This window comes from Myxine glutinosa, chromosome 12, assembly GCF_964187855.1.
Source record: "Myxine glutinosa chromosome 12, kmMyxGlut1.1, whole genome shotgun sequence".
NCBI classification, from domain to species: domain Eukaryota; kingdom Metazoa; phylum Chordata; class Myxini; order Myxiniformes; family Myxinidae; genus Myxine; species Myxine glutinosa.
The window spans coordinates 48,007,060-48,024,425 of record NC_136272.1 but is presented as its reverse complement, the minus strand read 5'-3'; the positions used below and the strand labels follow the sequence as shown (position 1 = coordinate 48,024,425).

General features: G+C 43.9%; 1 protein-coding gene across 1 annotated transcript in view; it reads right to left on the bottom strand.

Annotated features, from left to right (window-relative positions):
- The window catches only part of NID1 (nidogen 1), a 151,859-nt gene that overhangs the window by 5,636 nt on the left and 128,857 nt on the right, over positions 1-17,366 (bottom strand). The window lies entirely within an intron of this gene.

The following is a 17,366-nucleotide window of genomic DNA, read 5'->3' as shown; positions in this document are numbered from 1 at the left end:
GAGGAAGGACAGAGCGAAATATTGAAGCAGCTTCACCGATTTAAGAAAAGTCTCTCTCTCTGCGCATGTGCGATCGGGACAAATTCAAAGCCAAAGTATTGCAAAAATACGAGGGTTTGTTTTCTGATTCATGTTCTGATTTATGTTCTGATTTGTATTCAAAATATAACATTCAATTGAAATTAAGTTGTTCATCGATCATAAACGGATGTTTGTGGACGGACGGACAGACGGCGAACCAATTGCTTAACCCCACTTTTCGCTTTTCGTGAGTGGAGTAAAAAGCATTGCCCTTTTATAAAGACGACACCAATCAAAGAAATCAAGTCTACATTTATATGCTGGAACAACTTTTTCACTTGAACCTGGTGGATGTGGTGATCACCACCATCATTCATATTGTAACTTGTAAGAGTTAAAGTGTTCATTCCTTGTCAATGACTTCAGCATGTAGCTGAGAACACTGAAACCCTGCTTTTGTGATGAATTTCCTGAGCCTGTGGTGCTTTGATCTTATCAGATCAAAATCCCGAGGCTTTTTTATTATAAACTTTGCCATGTGGATAAATTCAACCAAATCAAGAAAGTATTCTTAAATAACCATCTTACGATCTCTATAAGTTTCGTCAAGGAAGAAAACAACAAGTTGGGGGGGGGGGGGGGGGGGAATTGCGAATGACCTGTCGATGATTGCGACAGCTCAGTTACCTCCACAACATCAATGGATTCCAACATGTCGGATGAAGTCCCACCTGGGGCCTGGACATTACTCTCGGTCATCACTACCTTATTTATAGACACTTCCAGAGTTTTTTCAGGTGCTTTGATACAGTCACCAGCGCACTGATGTTCATGTTCCACAAGATAATAACCTCTATTTTAACATTTAAAAAAATTGAAGATCTCCTCTTTTGTGGATTAAGGAAATAATAGCACATCTGCAGCTCAAGGTAATTTCACCGATTTGTATCCTTTCTGAAAAACGTTGAATAATAAATAATAAATGTGATGCCCACAGATCCCAGCAAAAGTTGCTGTAGAATTGCAGTGGAAAACCATCTAATCCAGGTGCCCTGTTGGTGAGCACAGTTTTTAAACATTAGTAAGTTCAACCAGAGTTATTTCAACTTCAACAGTCAATTTCTGGGCTTCGGTAAATGTAGGCAATGAAGCAGTAAATTAATGTACATGACCTGGGGAAGTGTGTGATTAGAGCAGTGGAGGTGAGAAAATAAATGATGTACAGTATGCTTAATGTAATTAGGGCCAATGAAAATCTTTCCATCAGCAGAACGCAAGGACAATATTTGCCTCTGATTTTTAGAGGCAGTTTCTAGCTTTAAGAAAAATGTGCAAGAAGTATTCAATTTCTGCAAAAGAGCCATGCTCTTCCGAAGGATTGCACCTTTCGCACGCTCAGCCAATAATTAATTAAAAGGGCTTTCTTTAAATAAAACATTTGCTGCTGTCCATTATCATTAGATTAGAAGAAGACACATTGTTTTGCAAGTAAAGAATTTGTCTTAAGAAGGTAAATATTCACGGGCATCGCCCCCCTTTAGTGGGCAATTTAAAGTGGTGATATTTCCACAAAGAGATATGTTTTCTGGGACACTGCACACCTGGAAATTCTTTTTGGGACATACTCATAGAAATATAAGTACAGCAGAATGGCCGCACCTGACATTTCCTTTAGCGACACGTGTAACTCGCGGTGGCAATCTTGAAATATGTCATCGCTACTGTGACGTCATTGATTGAGCAAGTTTTGTGTTGAAGATCCGAGCTGCTTTCCATCCAAAAACATCCAATTTGAGGGATCATGGCATAAATATAAACCCAAACTCACGTTGTGTACCACCATTGATATCAGATGGGTACATCATAGAGTATACAGTCACGTGAGAAAGTAAGTACACCCCATGTAAATTTTGACTTTTTGAACATATTTCAACATTCAGCTATATGATCTTCATTTCAACAATATTGAGAGATAAAGGTGATATAGTATAACATATATCATGAAACATTCACATTTTGTAGTCCATTGCATAAATTAAATAAATATAAATGCAAATTTCGCATGTGGAAAAAGTAAGTACACCCCTACATTTATCATTACTTCAAATACCTAAAATTAGAATCAGGTGCACCAGCTCAGGTGCAAATGATTAGAACATCGTTAGAGAGGATCTTGGAGGAACCTGTCTTATTTAAACCTCAGACATTTAGTTTGGTTTGCCCTTTGTTGTTGAAGTGTGCAGCGTCACCATGCCTAGATCAAAAGAGCTATCTGAGGCCTTCAGAAAGAAGGTTATAGATGCCTACGAGTCTGGGAAGGGATTTAAAAAGATCTCCAAACAATTTGAAATCAATCATTCGACTGTCCGGAAGATCATCTACAAGTGGAGAAGATTCCAAACAACTGCCAACTTGTTCAGGCCAGGCCGCCCCAGCAAGTTCAGCCTGAGAGCAGACCTCAAGATGCTGAAAGAAGTCTCTAAGAACCCCAGAATGTCATCACGGGACCTACAGGTAGCTCTTGCCACTGTTGATGTCAAAGTGCACGAGTCTACCATTAGAAAGAGGCTGCACCAATTTGATCTACATGGGAGGTGTGCCAGGAGGAAACCTTTGCTGTCCAGAAAGAACATCAGGGCAAGACTAAAGTTTGCCAATGAACACCGAGGCAAAGACCAGCACTTCTGGAACAATGTGCTCTGGACAGATGAGTCAAACGTAGAGCTATTTGGCCACAGTACCAGAAAACATGTTTGGCGAAAACCAAAGACAGCATTTTACCACAAGAACCTGATACCAACTGTAAAGCATGGTGGTGGAAATATTATGGTTTGGGGCAGCTTTGCTGCATCAGGGCCTGGGCAGCTCACCATCACAGAATCCACTATCAATTCTTCATTGTACCAGAGGGTGCTTGAGGATAATGTGAGGCCATCTGTCGGAAAGTTGAAGCTCAACCGAAGGTGGACCTTGCAACATGACAATGACCCTAAACATACCAGTAAATCCACCAAGGAATGGCTGAAAAGAAAGAAATGGAGGGTTCTGGAATGGCCAAGTCAAAGCCCGGATCTAAATCCCATCGAGATGTTGTGGGGGGATTTGAAACGAGCTGTGCATGCAAGAAACCCCTCAAACATCGCACAGCTGAAAGAATTCTGCATGGAGGAGTGGGCAAAAATTTCTCCCAGTCGATGTCAGAGACTGGTAGACAGTTATAAGAAATGCCTACTTGAGGTTGTTTCTGCCAAAGGGGGCAATACCACCTATTGGCGCCAAGGGTGTACTTACTTTTTGCACATGCGAAATTAGCATTTATGTTTATTTAAATTATACAATGGACTACAAAATGTAAATGTTTCATGATATTTGTTATATTATATCACCTTTATCTATCAATATTGTTGAAATGAAGAAAAAAAAAGATCTATGTTGAAATATGTTGAAAAAGTCAAAACTATACAACGGGTGTACTAACTTTTTCACGTGACTGTATGTGCCACATTTCACTCGCTGTTGTTTGTGAAATACTTCCTTGTGAATACTCCACTCGTGGCCCATCGGATATCAACAGTGCTCCACAACACTCGTTACGTTCTCCACATATATTTTGATGGGAAAGTGCGGATGATGATGATGATATTTGAGGCACAAGCAGGATCACCATGCAGAACAAGCATTCTGAGTATTGCGCTGCAATACATGTCCCCTACCAAAGTTCAAAGTGCCATAACTTTGTCCAAAATGATCGAATATGCAAATTTATGCACGGTTGATGCTGGTTTTCAAACTTGATCTGAGGTATGCTGAGACACGTGTGTCATGCCTCGCCTCGTTGATAAGCTCACAAGGTAGCTCCGTGGAGCGGCCTGCATGTATTGCACTGTGCGAATTATATAATTACCAATTCACGGTCTGAGGTACTAACGATTCAAGAGATATCCATTTTTTAAATATTTTCGTTTAATTAACGATATCTGCCAAACCACGTGAGCTATCGCAAATTCCAAAAGGACATTTTAGTAGACTGACATGCGGACCAGATCTGTGAAGTTTCCCCTCGATTGGATCAAAAATGAGGGAGGGGCTCGGTTTTAAATGTTCATGCTTAAAAACGTCATAACTCTGAAACCATGTGACACATGACGTCATGCTCGCTGACTTTTTTGTTCGTCATGGGTATGCGATTCTGCCTGCAAAGTTTGGCCTCGATCTGTTCAGCCGTTGCAGAGAAAAAGGGGTTGTCGTGTTTTCACGAAAAACAATATGGCGCCCGAACCACGTGACCTGTGACGTCATAATTACCATTAAAATATTCTACAGGCCGAGTCCCTCCTATGGTGAAAATTTGATCTCAATCGGTCCTATTATTGCAGAGAAAATCTTTTTTAAAGGAAATTAAAACTTAAAATGGCACTGAGTTAAGGATCATCAGAATTATCAGAATTCCCAAAGTTCAAAGTGCCATAACTTTGCCAAAAATGATCGAAACGTCGTGAAGTTCGAACTTGATCTGTAAATTATCATGAGGAAACGATGTGCCAAGTTTGAAATCATTAGCGTTAAGCGTTTAGAAAAAAAGTCCGGAAAACTGTTCTTTGCGTGACGGACTGACGGACTGACGGACTGACGGACTGACGGACTGACAGACTGACAGACTGACAGACTGACAGACTGACAGACAGACTGACAGACAGACTGACAGACAGACAGACTGACAGACCGACAGACTGACGGACGGAGGGACGGAGTGCAAACCTATAGTCCCTTCCGGTGTACACCGGTAGGGGACTAACAAGCATTCTGAGTATTGCGCTGAAATACATGTCCCCTACCAGCAGTCTGTCATCCGGAAAAACTGTTGGGGAAATTCCCAAAGTTCAAAGTGCCATAACTTTGTCAAAAATGACCGAAACGTCGTGAAGATCGAACTTCATCTGTAACTTATCATGAGGAAACCATGTACTAAGTTTGAAATCATTAGCATTAAGAGTTTAGAAAAAAAGTCCGGAAAACTGTTCTTTGCGTGACGGCCTGACAGACGGACAGACTGACAGACGGAGGGACGGAGTGCAAACCCATAGTCCCCTCCGGTCTACACCGGTAGGGGACTAATAACCAAACCACCCAAGGCAAAACCAAACCAACCAGCAGAACCAAACCAATCACAACAGAACCAAACCATCCAGAACAAGCAAACCACCCAGAGCAGAAGACCCGCATAGCAGACGTCCATCAAACTATCCACCATGTATGACTTGGCCAGGTGGGCGCAGTCTCGGGGACAGCATGTTTGGTTCTGCCCGCAACACGGCTCATCCGCAGTACAGAGAGGCCATCCCTAGGAACCAAACCCCCCACACCCCACCCCAATTACCTAGGCGCATACGGAGCCAGTTGCTGAGACCACGCACACCTGGCCAAGCCAGGGGGGATGGTCCAAAGAACCTCTGCTATGCGGTTCTTCTGCTCTGGGTGGTTTGACAGTGCATGTCAGAGCAGAAAATCTACCATGAAGTCCAAGGAACTGTATGTAGAACTTCGAGATAGAATTGTTTGGAGCATGGATCTGGGGAAGGGTATAAAACAATTTCTAGATTGTTGAAAGTTCCCAAAAGCACAGTGAGCTCAATTATTAAGAAATGCAAAGAATATGGAACTATATAGACTCTTCATAGAGCTAACAAACTAAGCAACCAGGCAAGAAGGGCCTTGGTCATGGAGGTGACCAAAAACCCATTGACCGCTCTGCCAGAACTGCAGAGTTCCTTGGCTTAGATGAGAGAACCTGCCAGAAGGACAACAGTCTCTGCAGCACTTCACAAATCTAAGCTTTATGGGAGAGTGGCCAGACAGAAGCCAATCCTGAAAAGGCACGAGAAAGACTCTGGGAGCACGAGACAAAATAATCTGTGGTTTGAGAAGACGAAAATTGAACTCTCTGGCCTGAATACAAAGTGCTATGTCTGGCAGAAACTGAGCACAGCTCATCACCCATCTAACACCATCCCTACGGTGAGGCATGCTGGTAGTGGCATCATGCTATGGGGATGCTTTTCAGCAGCAGGGACTGTTGAGACTTGCAAGGATAGAGGGAAAAATGAATGCAGCCAAATACAGGCAAATCCTTGAGGAGAACCTGCTTCAAGAGTGCAAAAGACCTTAGACTGTGGTGAAGATTTACATTCCAACATGACAATGACCCCAAGGATAAACCAAAGCAAAACTGGAATTAATTCAGAACAAGAACATGGAAGTCCTTGAGTAGCCCAGCCAAAGCCCAGACTTGAAACCCATTGAAAATCTGTGGAAAGACTTGAAGATTGTTGATCACTGACACTCCCCATCCCATTTGACAGAGCTTGAGCAAATCTGCAATGAAGAATGGGAGAAACTCCCCAAATCCATATTTGCAAAGCTGATACAGACATACCCAAGAAGATTTGAATCTGTAATCGCTGCCAAAGGTGCTTCTACGAAGTATTGACTCAGTATGTTGAATACTTATTTAAATTAGATATTTTTGTATTTCATTAATAATTAATTTGTGAACATTTCTAATAAAAATATTCCATATTTTGACTTTATGGGGTATTATGTGTAGATCATTGACAAAAAAAATCTCAATTTAATCCATTTTAAATTCAGGCTGTAACACAACAAAGTGTGAAGAAAGTCAAGGGGCCTGAATACTTTCTGAAGGCGCTGTATCTGTGTGTGTGTGTGTGTGTGTGTGCTCACCACCCTAACATTGTGTGTATATATCTATATATATATATATATATATATATATATATATATATATATATATATATATATATATATATATATATATATATATATATATTTCCAATTACGCATTAGCTCCATTATATTAATTGTCATGATCGCAAGTAGTACATCATTCAATTTTTTCGCAAAAACCTCTAATTTGAGCTTTAACATTGCCCACCACTGGCATCATCAGGAGAATTCCTTATTCATTGCATTGTAATGTGCCAAAAAGGTCCCAAAATAAGTAAGAAAGGATTCATTTTGATCAAGTGCTGTATTGAACTCCCGATAAGGGCTCACCACCCTAACAAGTGGTAATTGAAACCGCATGACAACTACATGGTGGTCAGAAAAAAACAGATGGGGGAATAGAGGTATTTAAGATGAAGTTAAGGAAATTATCAAAAACATAGTCGAGCTGGGGGCACTAAATCGTTAGAGCAGCGGCATCGAGCAAATTTTCGCTGCCTCAGAAGTATCAATCTCCAAATATCAGTCAACATATATCTTGAGATATAACGAACAAGCGATCTCGTACTGGTTACAGTGCATGTGGCTCAGTCCCATTCCCATTAAGGGAGGGGTTCAGTGTGCAATTTAAATCTCCAACACATAGAAAGTCTCTCTCTCTCCCCCCTCCCTCTCTTCCCCCACCTAACTCTCTCCTCCCTCCCTCTCTTCCCCCACCTAACTCTCTCCTCCCTCCCTCTCTTCCCCCACCTAACTCTCTCCTCCCCCCCCCTCTCTCTCTCTCACCGCTCTCCCCCCCCCCCCCCCCACCCTCACCTCTCTCTCCTCTCCCCCTCTCTCCAACCTCTCTCTCTCTCACCCCCCCACCTCTCCCCCCCCCACCTACCTCTCTCCCCCCACCTACCTCTCTCCCCTCCTCTCCTCTTCTTCTCTTCTCTTCTCTTCTCTTCTCTCTCTCTCTCTCTCTCTCACCGCTCTCCCCCCCCCACCCTCACCTCTCTCTCCTCTCCCCCTCTCTCTCTCTCATCTCCCCCTCTCTCTCTCATCTCTCTCATCTCTCTCACTCTCTCTCTCTCTCTCTCTCTCTCTCTCTCTCACTCTCTCCAACCTCTCTCTCTCACTCTCTCCAACCTCTCTCTCTCACCCCCCCCCCCCACCTCTCCCCCTCTCTCACCCCCCCCCCCTCTACCTCTCCCCGCCCCCCCCCCCCTTGTCTCTCTCTCCCCTCCACCTCTTTCTCTCTCCTCCCCTCTCTCAATAGTCCCATCAGTAAAGCGATGGGTGGTATTTGCTAGTAACAATATAAACTGGGATATCTTGCTGCTTAATAATGAAGGAATAAATTAATGTATGAATCAGTAAAAACCAAGCAATATTAGAAAATATCCACGTTGGGGATTGACGGTTATTTCTCCACGGCTTCTGAGAAGATTTAAAAATAAATTACCTGAATTTGAGGCGAAACCTCCCATTTCAGCCTCTTTTAGTGGTGAATCCAGATGGGAAACATAACCCCATGAGACCTTAATGGCCTGATATATTGTACCAAATTTGGTCCACATCCGTCATGTAGTTTGAGAGGAAAATATGTTTTAGTAAATATGAGGGATTAGGGGAGGGAGACATTTGTGAACATTAGGGGAGGGAGACATATTTGAACATGGAGACATTCAGGCCCCTTAACTCTGGTAAGTCCCCTTACCAGAGAAGATATGGTCATGGGGAGCACAACTTAAGGTTAGGGCATGGTCATGATTCTGCATGGCCATTTTGGGCTGGATCCGGTTGTCGGTTTCTGAGAAGATTTTTGAATGAAATACAACATTTGGGGCAAACCCCCCTTTAATTCCCTTTAAATGGGCGGATCCAGATGGGAAGCAAACTCCATGAGACCATCCTGATGCATTATACAAAATTTGGTTCGTATTGCTCAGGTAGTTGTGAAGAAGAAGATGTTTTAGTGAAGATGAGGGATTCAGGGAGTGGGCCCGTGAAATCCTTTCTGGGGGAGATACGATCATAAGGGGCACAACTTAAGGTCAGGGAACGGTCCCGATGCCTCGTGGCGAGTATGGGCTGGATTTGTTTTGCGGTTTCTAAGAAGATTTTAAAAAATGCAATACCAATATTTGGGGCAAAACACCCCTTTCATATCCCATATCGGGGGCACATCTGGACGGGGATCACAAGCCCACGAGACCTTGCTGTCCTGATGCATCATATCAAATTTGGGCCGTATTGGTTAAGTGGTTTGTGAAGTTTAGTCAAATGTTAACGGACGTACTGTACGTACAGATGGACGGACAACGAGACCCTCTCTATGAAGTTATTTCGGGGAAACAACCCAATAATATCGTGGAATATAACAATATAAACTGAGCTATCTTGCCACTTAATAATGCAGGAATGAATGATTTAATTGAATGAATAATGACCAAGCGATGCCTGCCAAAGGGGAAGACGAAACAGACAAGGCAAACCGGTATTCCTTGGTACATAATGGTGGCTCAGATATCTGACTGAATGAACCAGGTTTTATAAACTACACCTCGTGACTCAACTGCAGAATATATCATTAAATTTAACAATGAGATGCAGAAGAAGCTCATTGAAATGTCATATTGGAGGTGGTTGAACAAACTTGTGATAAGTTGTGACGTCACAGGCAATGTTCCCTTTTTGCGCACACTGCTTATCGACCAGTTTTTGTATACAGTCTTGAGGCTCGTGGAGGAGCTGGAACACAGAATGGAAAAAGAGTAGAAAGGGGGTGGGGGGTGGAGGAGGACTCACCGGCAGAATTGAGGGATAAAATAGAGGAAGACTTGGAGAAATAAGGGACGTGAGGAAGAATGAGAGCTAGGGGAGGCAGAGGCGGTGAACAAGATGGCCGCAAATTTTCTATCACAGAAGTAGAAAGAAAAACTGGAATTGGTTTGGAGACGGTTAATGTGGGTTGAAAAGATCATGGTTGTGGATGGGGAATGACAGGAGATGGTGGCTAACAGCTGCCCTAAAGCCCTAGAAAGAAGATTAGATTGAAGCGACCGAGGGAGATTAATATATATATTTTTTTTTTTGAAGTGAAGAGCATGAAAGGAGAACACTTGGAATAAAGAAAGCTGAATGTGACACGTGTTCGAGTAGAAACAGAACGGGAACGCTCACTAACTGATGCCTTGGGACGTAGGCTAGACAATCACAAATGTTGACACAAATTCGATAATACGCCACAACAAGGTACGTCAAAACACATAATATTGGATGAAAACACAATTTCGGGAATGAAACGATAACAGAAAGACGTGATGCATCTGGTCCGCAAAACCTAACTTTGAGGAACTGCAAAGAGGCACGTGTGAGCCATCGTCCAGCACATTCAGATCCAGAACCATGAAATGCCAGTCAAACTTGCATTGTGGGCCAGAAATATGTCCAGTGTCAGTCGAAATCGAAAAAATCAGTGTAATCTTGCAAAACGAAAAGGCAAGTGCTAATGACTATAGTAGTTTATCGACTTGCCACTCGGTGATCATGCACTAGAGATATCTAGCTAGGTGAAGGTAGTTATACTAAGGGAATTGAGGCCTTTGGTTCAAGGTGCCCCGTTCTCCCCTATACGTAATAAATAAACAGAACCTGAATGCATTGCACAATGTGCAGGCTGCTTTTTGTCCATATCCAAAAGAAAATGTTATCCAAGTGGTAGCGCCCATGTGATGTACCAGGACATGTGTTTTTAGTCAGATTAGACTCCACATGGGTATAATTTTAGGATAAGACAGCTCAGAGGCGAGCAAGCATGATATTGACTGCTTTGTACTGCACCACAAACAGGAATAACTACAATGGCACCTGGTAGAGCGCAACCTCCACCAGGCTGAACAGTTTATGTTATGCATCCCACTGATAGGCCGGATCTGAATCTGGATCTGAATCAAAATCGAATCGACTTGTTCTTGTCACCTAACGAACTCATCCGCCAAGTTTTGCCATAACTCGTCCATAACGTTTTGAAATATCACGAAAATATCAATAATATCGTTTTTGGCCCCCATCTCTCAAAGGTAAATAATCACTTCAAAAATTAAAAATTCTCGTATCTGGATTCAGATCTTCACCAAAATCAAATCAATTAGACGTTCTCACACTTCCAACCTGTCCACAAAGTTTCGTCCAAATCCGTCATTTTAGTTTTGAGATATTGTGGTACATATCGTTTTTAGCCTGATCACTCAATAATGAAGAATCACTTGATTGGAGCTTGAGATCGAAGGAGAAGGGGGAGCTTGAGATCTTCGGGTCCTGAGTTTGAGCCACCTGCTGTGCTATAAACACCAGGTGGGTTGACTCAGCCTGTCATCCTTCTGAGGTCAGCAAAATGAGTACCAGCCGACTGATTATAGAGAGCTTCATAAGCGAACCTCTATGGCAATTGCATGTATATGTAAATCCATTCAAAATTTCACTGTCATTCCCCATGGGAACAAAATTTCCTGTTGTCATTTCAAATGTCCCTTCCATGATCCGCCATCTTGCTCACGTGATCATATTCGCAGTATGGCGATATATCTATTTCCGGTGACGGCAAACGTTTTATATACACGAGAATCCCACATTCTCTGATGTTGAGTTTTTATTTAATTATAATAGCCGGCGAAGCCGGTGTTGTCAATAAACGAGTACGTATTATGTTGAAAACCTGATTATGCCTTGGCTCGAGAATCCGAAGCGCAGTGGGCGCAGCCATCTTGCAGAGGCGGAAGTATGCATAACAAATTTAAAACGTTCATTAGGAGTTTCTTTCACCCGTCGTCGTTTGATTCACAATCTTATGCACCTCCGATGTATTAATAAAATAATTTAAGACCAACATCGGCCCGCACGGGCCTGGTTATCTTCAACAAAACGCGTCACCAAACACCGGACCCAATGAGAGTCGAGCATTTGCAAAAATATTTCTAAAATGAAATCACTCACTGGATGGAGTGCTGGAGACAGCCATCGACCGGATGTGGAAGTTTGCATAAAACAATTGTGAAAAAGTTCAATAGGAGTTTGTTTCACCCGTCGTTCTTTCATTCATAATCTAATGAAACCTCTCATTAGTAATTAAAATACGCTAAGACCAACCTCGTTATCTTCAACGAAAATCGTCATCAAAGACCAGAACCAATGAGATTCGAGCATTTGAAAAAATATTATTACACGTTTCGGAGGGTGAAAACGGCGTCAAATATTCTAAAATTGACGAAGAATTATTTTTTAGAAATCTCGCGGCCGTACGGGATAGTTTTTCACGGCCAGAAATATGGTATAAGCGGTTTACATATTTAGTTTAGAAATACGGATAGTTTTTCACGGCCGGAAATATCCGAAGTTGAGATGGAATTCACCGAATTAATCACTGCAAGCTAACTTCTTCTGGTGGACGAAGCTGCCGTGCCCGGAGAGTCAGAGAACCAGCCCTGGCGCCTGACAGCGACTGAAGTTAGAAGACTACACACTTACTGTGAGAACGTATGTTAAGCCCAGTTAAAAATAGGCCTTAAGCTAGCACATCGTATAGTTACTTCCTTAAGCTTCTTGTGACATTTATTGTATTGTATGCAGGTATTGCCATTGGGGAGGACTGTCTGCTCTTCTCTTTTACCAAGTCTTACCAGGTACGGTACCTACTACACCTACCTACTACCAACTACCTACCTACCTACTACCAACTACCTAAGCTACTGATGCCATGGTGATGGGTAAAATAGTGGCAAGAGGTATGCAGGTATTGGGGAGGACTGTCTGCTCTTCTCTTTTACCAAGTCTTACCATGTACGGTACCTACTACACCTACCTACCTACTACCAACTACCTAACCTACTGATGCCATGGTGATGGGTAAAATAGTGGCAAGAGGTATGCAGGTATTGGGGAGGACTGTCTGCTGTTCTCTTTTACCAAGTCTTACCAGGTACGGTACCTACTACACCTACCTACTACCAACTACCTACCTACCTACTACCAACTACCTACCTACCGACTACCAACTACCTACTACCAACTACCTAACCTACTGATGCCATGGTGATGGGTAAAATAGTGGCAAGAGGTTTTGGCTTCGCCAGCTCATTGCGGCTTTGCAGTCGGTACTAGTAGTAGGTATTGTTTTTAATGTTTACTTCATCTCTTGGCCTTGCTGTGTTTTAATTTGTTGGGTGTAGTGACTAAGGTAGTGTAGCTGGTGGTACATCATGAGGTGGTTCATAGAGAGCTTCGTAAGCGAACCTCTATGGCAATTGCATGCATATGACCCTCTCTGAAAAAATGTCCACTTCTCCCTTCGTTGACCTCCACACCCCTTCTGACCTCACTGACTACTACAACCACACTCTCTCTTCCTGCCTTGACCAAATTGCGCCTATAAAAACCAAAACAGTTTCTTTCACCCATTCTGCTCCCTGGTTTACCCCTGAGCTCCGCCTAATGAAAACTCGTGCTCGCCAACTTGAAAGACTCCGCAATAAAACAGGTCTCACAGTTCACTCCCAGGCCTACAAGGACCACATACAACACTATAAAGATGCCCTCTCCCGCGCCCGCTCCGCCTACTACTCTCAAATTATCCACTCTGGCTCCGGAAACCCAAAAGCACTCTTCTCTACAATAAACAAACTCCTCAGCCCCCTGAACACCACCACCCAGTCATTCACAATAGACAACTGCATCTCCTTCCTTTCATTCTTCCAACGCAAAATTGAAAACATCTACAACAGCTTGACCACCGCCGCACCCGCTCCCCCTCAAACCACCTGCCCCCCCTTATCCTGCCATCCCCTGTCTCAATTCTCCCCAGTCTCCCCTACTGACCTCTCTGAACTCCTCATCGGAATGAAAACTGCCACCTGCACTCTTGACCCCATCCCCTCCAGCTTTGTCAAGGCCTCCCTTCCTGCTCTTTCTCCACTTATCATTGCAACAATAAACTCCTCCCTGTCTACAGGCATCGTCCCACCATCCCTCAAAATTGCTGCTGTTACCCCCATTCTGAAAAAACCTGGACTAAACCCTGACACCCTAAATAACTTCAGACCCATCTCCAACCTACCCTTTCTGTCAAAGGTTTTGGAACGCGCTGTAGCCACTCAACTCAAGCATCACCTCTCTGCCAATAACCTGTATGAAACATTCCAATCCGGATTCCGGTCCAACCACAGTACTGAAACTGCTCTCCTCAAAATCACCAACGACCTTCTCCTCTCCTCTGATGCTGGCAACCTCAACATTCTCATCCTCCTCGACCTCAGCGCTGCCTTTGACACCATCGATCACACCATCCTCCTCACCCGACTTGAAACCACCTTTAACATTACCGGCACTGCCCTCTCTTGGATTAAATCATACCTCTCTGACAGACGTCAGTTCATCTCCATCAATAACTGCAAATCCCCCACTGCTCCCCTCCCCCAAGGTGTCCCCCAAGGTTCAGTTCTTGGCCCCCTCCTCTTCATCCTTTACCTGTCCCCCCTCGGTCACTTAATCCGCCGTCATGGTCTCCAATTCCACTGCTTCGCCGATGACATCCAGCTTTTCATCTCCACCAAGTCCATCTCCACCGCCACCCACTCTATCCTGACAAACTGCATCACTGAAATAAAATCCTGGCTTCAAATCAACTTCCTCAAACTTAACTGTGATAAATCTGAAATAATCATCATTGGCCCAAAAACGCTCACCAAGTCCACCCATAACTTTGCCCTCAACATCGACGGTTTCCCAGTGTCCACCTCCCCTCACATCCGGAATCTTGGCATCATCTTTGACCAAACCCTCTCCTTCGACAAATACACTAAACAGATCACAAAGACAGCCTTCTTCCACCTGAAAAACATCGCCCGTCTCCGTCCATCCCTCTCCTCTGTGGCTGCAGAAACCCTCATCCACGCCTTCATCACTTCCCGTCTGGACTACTGCAATAGCCTCCTTTATGGTTCACCCTCAACAATCACCAATAAACTCCAATACATTCAGAACTCCGCTGCCCGTCTACTCACCCATTCCCGGACCCGTGACCACATCACCCCCGTCCTTTACAAGCTTCACTGGCTCCCCATCTCCCAGAGAATCCAGTACAAAATCCTCCTCTTGACCTACAAAGCCCTCCATAACCTGGCCCCATCCTACCTGGCTGACCTCCTCTCCAGACACACTCCCACCCGCAACCTCCGCTCTGCTGGTACCAACCTCCTGACCCCCCCCATCCGGACCAAATTTAGATCCTGGGGGGACAGGGCCTTCTCCATCGCTGCTCCCACCCTCTGGAACTCGCTACCTCACACCATCAGAGACTCCTCCTCACTCACCACATTCAAAACATCACTCAAGACCCACCTGTTCAACACTGCATTCAACATTTAACCCACAGCATCTAACCCCTGACTATCTCCTCTCCTTCTCCCTCCTTTGTGCTTTGAATATTTCCCTATTGATTCTTCTTTTTTTGCAATTGTCTTTATGTTTTGCTATGCGTTATGTTTTGCACTCTGTCAAAGCGTCTTTGGGCTTCCTGAAAAGCGCTATATAAAATAAATGCATTATTATTATTATTATTATTATATGTAAATCCATTCAAAATTTCACTGTCATTCCCCATTCCCTTGGGAACAAAATTTCATGTTGTCATTTCAAATGTCCCTTCCATGATCCGCCATCTTGCTCACGTGATCTTGCTTTGCTGGCCGATCTCTCAAGCGTTAAACGAAGGCCACACGAAGAACGTGACGTATTTCCGTTTTATTTTTCTACTTCCGGCTTTCTTCAAATTAAGGCTTAATTTCCGTTACGCAATGACAGGAAACAATCCTGAATACACTTTAACTACCTTCAGAGTCGACACCACCACGTAGCTCACATCTCTTAACTAAACAATATAAAAAAACGATCCTTATTTTGCGAGGGCTGCGTACTCGATCGACTGACCAATGTCGACGAAGCTCTCACTCTACATAATGCGTATTTTCATATTAGAGAGGCATTGCATCAGCAGCAGCCACGCCCCCAGAAAATGATGCAACCAGCAGCCACAGACTGGACATGAAGCACCACATGAAAAATCTTCGATTTCCGCAAGTAATAAACAGGTACACAGACAGACAGGGTGGAAGCATAACCGGTTGGTGGAGGTAAATATGGAGTACAAAGGTATACTTAAGGATGGGGGTTGGAAGGCAAGCATACAGGCGTGCACACTCTGCTCCGGGCGTCCAGCCTAGGTTTGAATCTGACCCAGGCATAAACGGTCACTCCGGTGTTTTCATGCCGAGCGAGGCATCCTTTGGATGGATGTGAAGCCGGGCGTCCCATCTGCCAGGATTAGTTGGTGGACGCTAAAGATCCCATGGTGTCCTTCGCGGCGAGTAGGCAAGCTATCACCGGCATGCTGAACAAATTACATATTCCTATCCTGACTGATTGCTGGGAAGGTAATAGCAAACCACCCGGCAAAGCCTGTGCCAACAAACTGCTCTCCAACTGATGCCTTAAATTAATTTCTAAAAGAAAAAAAAAAATCACTGTCCTAGGACAGTTTGTGAAACTGAAAAACAATTATATGCTTTAGCTTTCTCCTTAATAGTGATTTGTTCACAATGCCATGAAGGCAGAACCGTGACCGTGACCTGCAGCACATTTCAAGGTCAAGACAGCTGGAACATGCATTCAATTTCAAATGAGGATCCAGGTCCGGTGGGCCGGCGGGGAGCAGCTGCTCATTTTGGGCACAGCTTACGTGATGACACGTAACGTCCGACACCACACACCACTGGGGTTTTGCCAAACACGAGGATACTATGGGGGGGGGGGGGGGGGGGGAGTGCACGGTCATTCGGTGTGCAAGGAATGTTTCACCATAATTGGACTGAATGAGCCATCAATGCAGCTCTGACATCTTAGAACTGAAATAAAATAAGAACCCCATTGCTTTTTAAGGCCAGGTCTCGAATCTGCTTGTGCTTTGTTCCATGTCCTCCATTTCCTTGTTTTAATGCTGGCCAGGCTTGGGATGCAGTGGAAAGCAGCATGTCAACATGAATTCTGGAGGCCTATATCTCATTGCTGATGTTGGATGAGTGAATAAACCTGCACTATGTGGTCACATCATTGGAAATTCCTAAGACTCTTATTTCAGAAATGCTTACTCTGGATTCTTGCAGGCCACCTGCTCCATATATATGTACAAGTGTGACTCGGTGCGCTCGGTGCACCTCACCACACGTCGTTTCAGAGGGATAGGCATCTTTGACCATTTTGGTGTCTTTTGGGTCTTCAGGGTCATTTGGGTCTTTTGGATCCTCTGGGCAATCAAGGGTATTTTTGGTATTTGGGGTGTTTTGGGTCTTCAGGGTCTTTGGGGTCTTTGGTGTCTTCAGGGTATTTTGGGTCATAAGGGTCTCTTGGGTCATAAGGGTCTTTAAGGGTCTTTAAGGGTCTTTGGGGTATTTTGGTTATTTGAGGTATTTAAAGGTATTTTGGGTCTAAAGGGTCTTTAAGTGTCATTGGGGTCATCAGGGTGTTTTTGGTTGTCAGAGTGTTTTGGGTCTTCAGGGTGTTTTGTG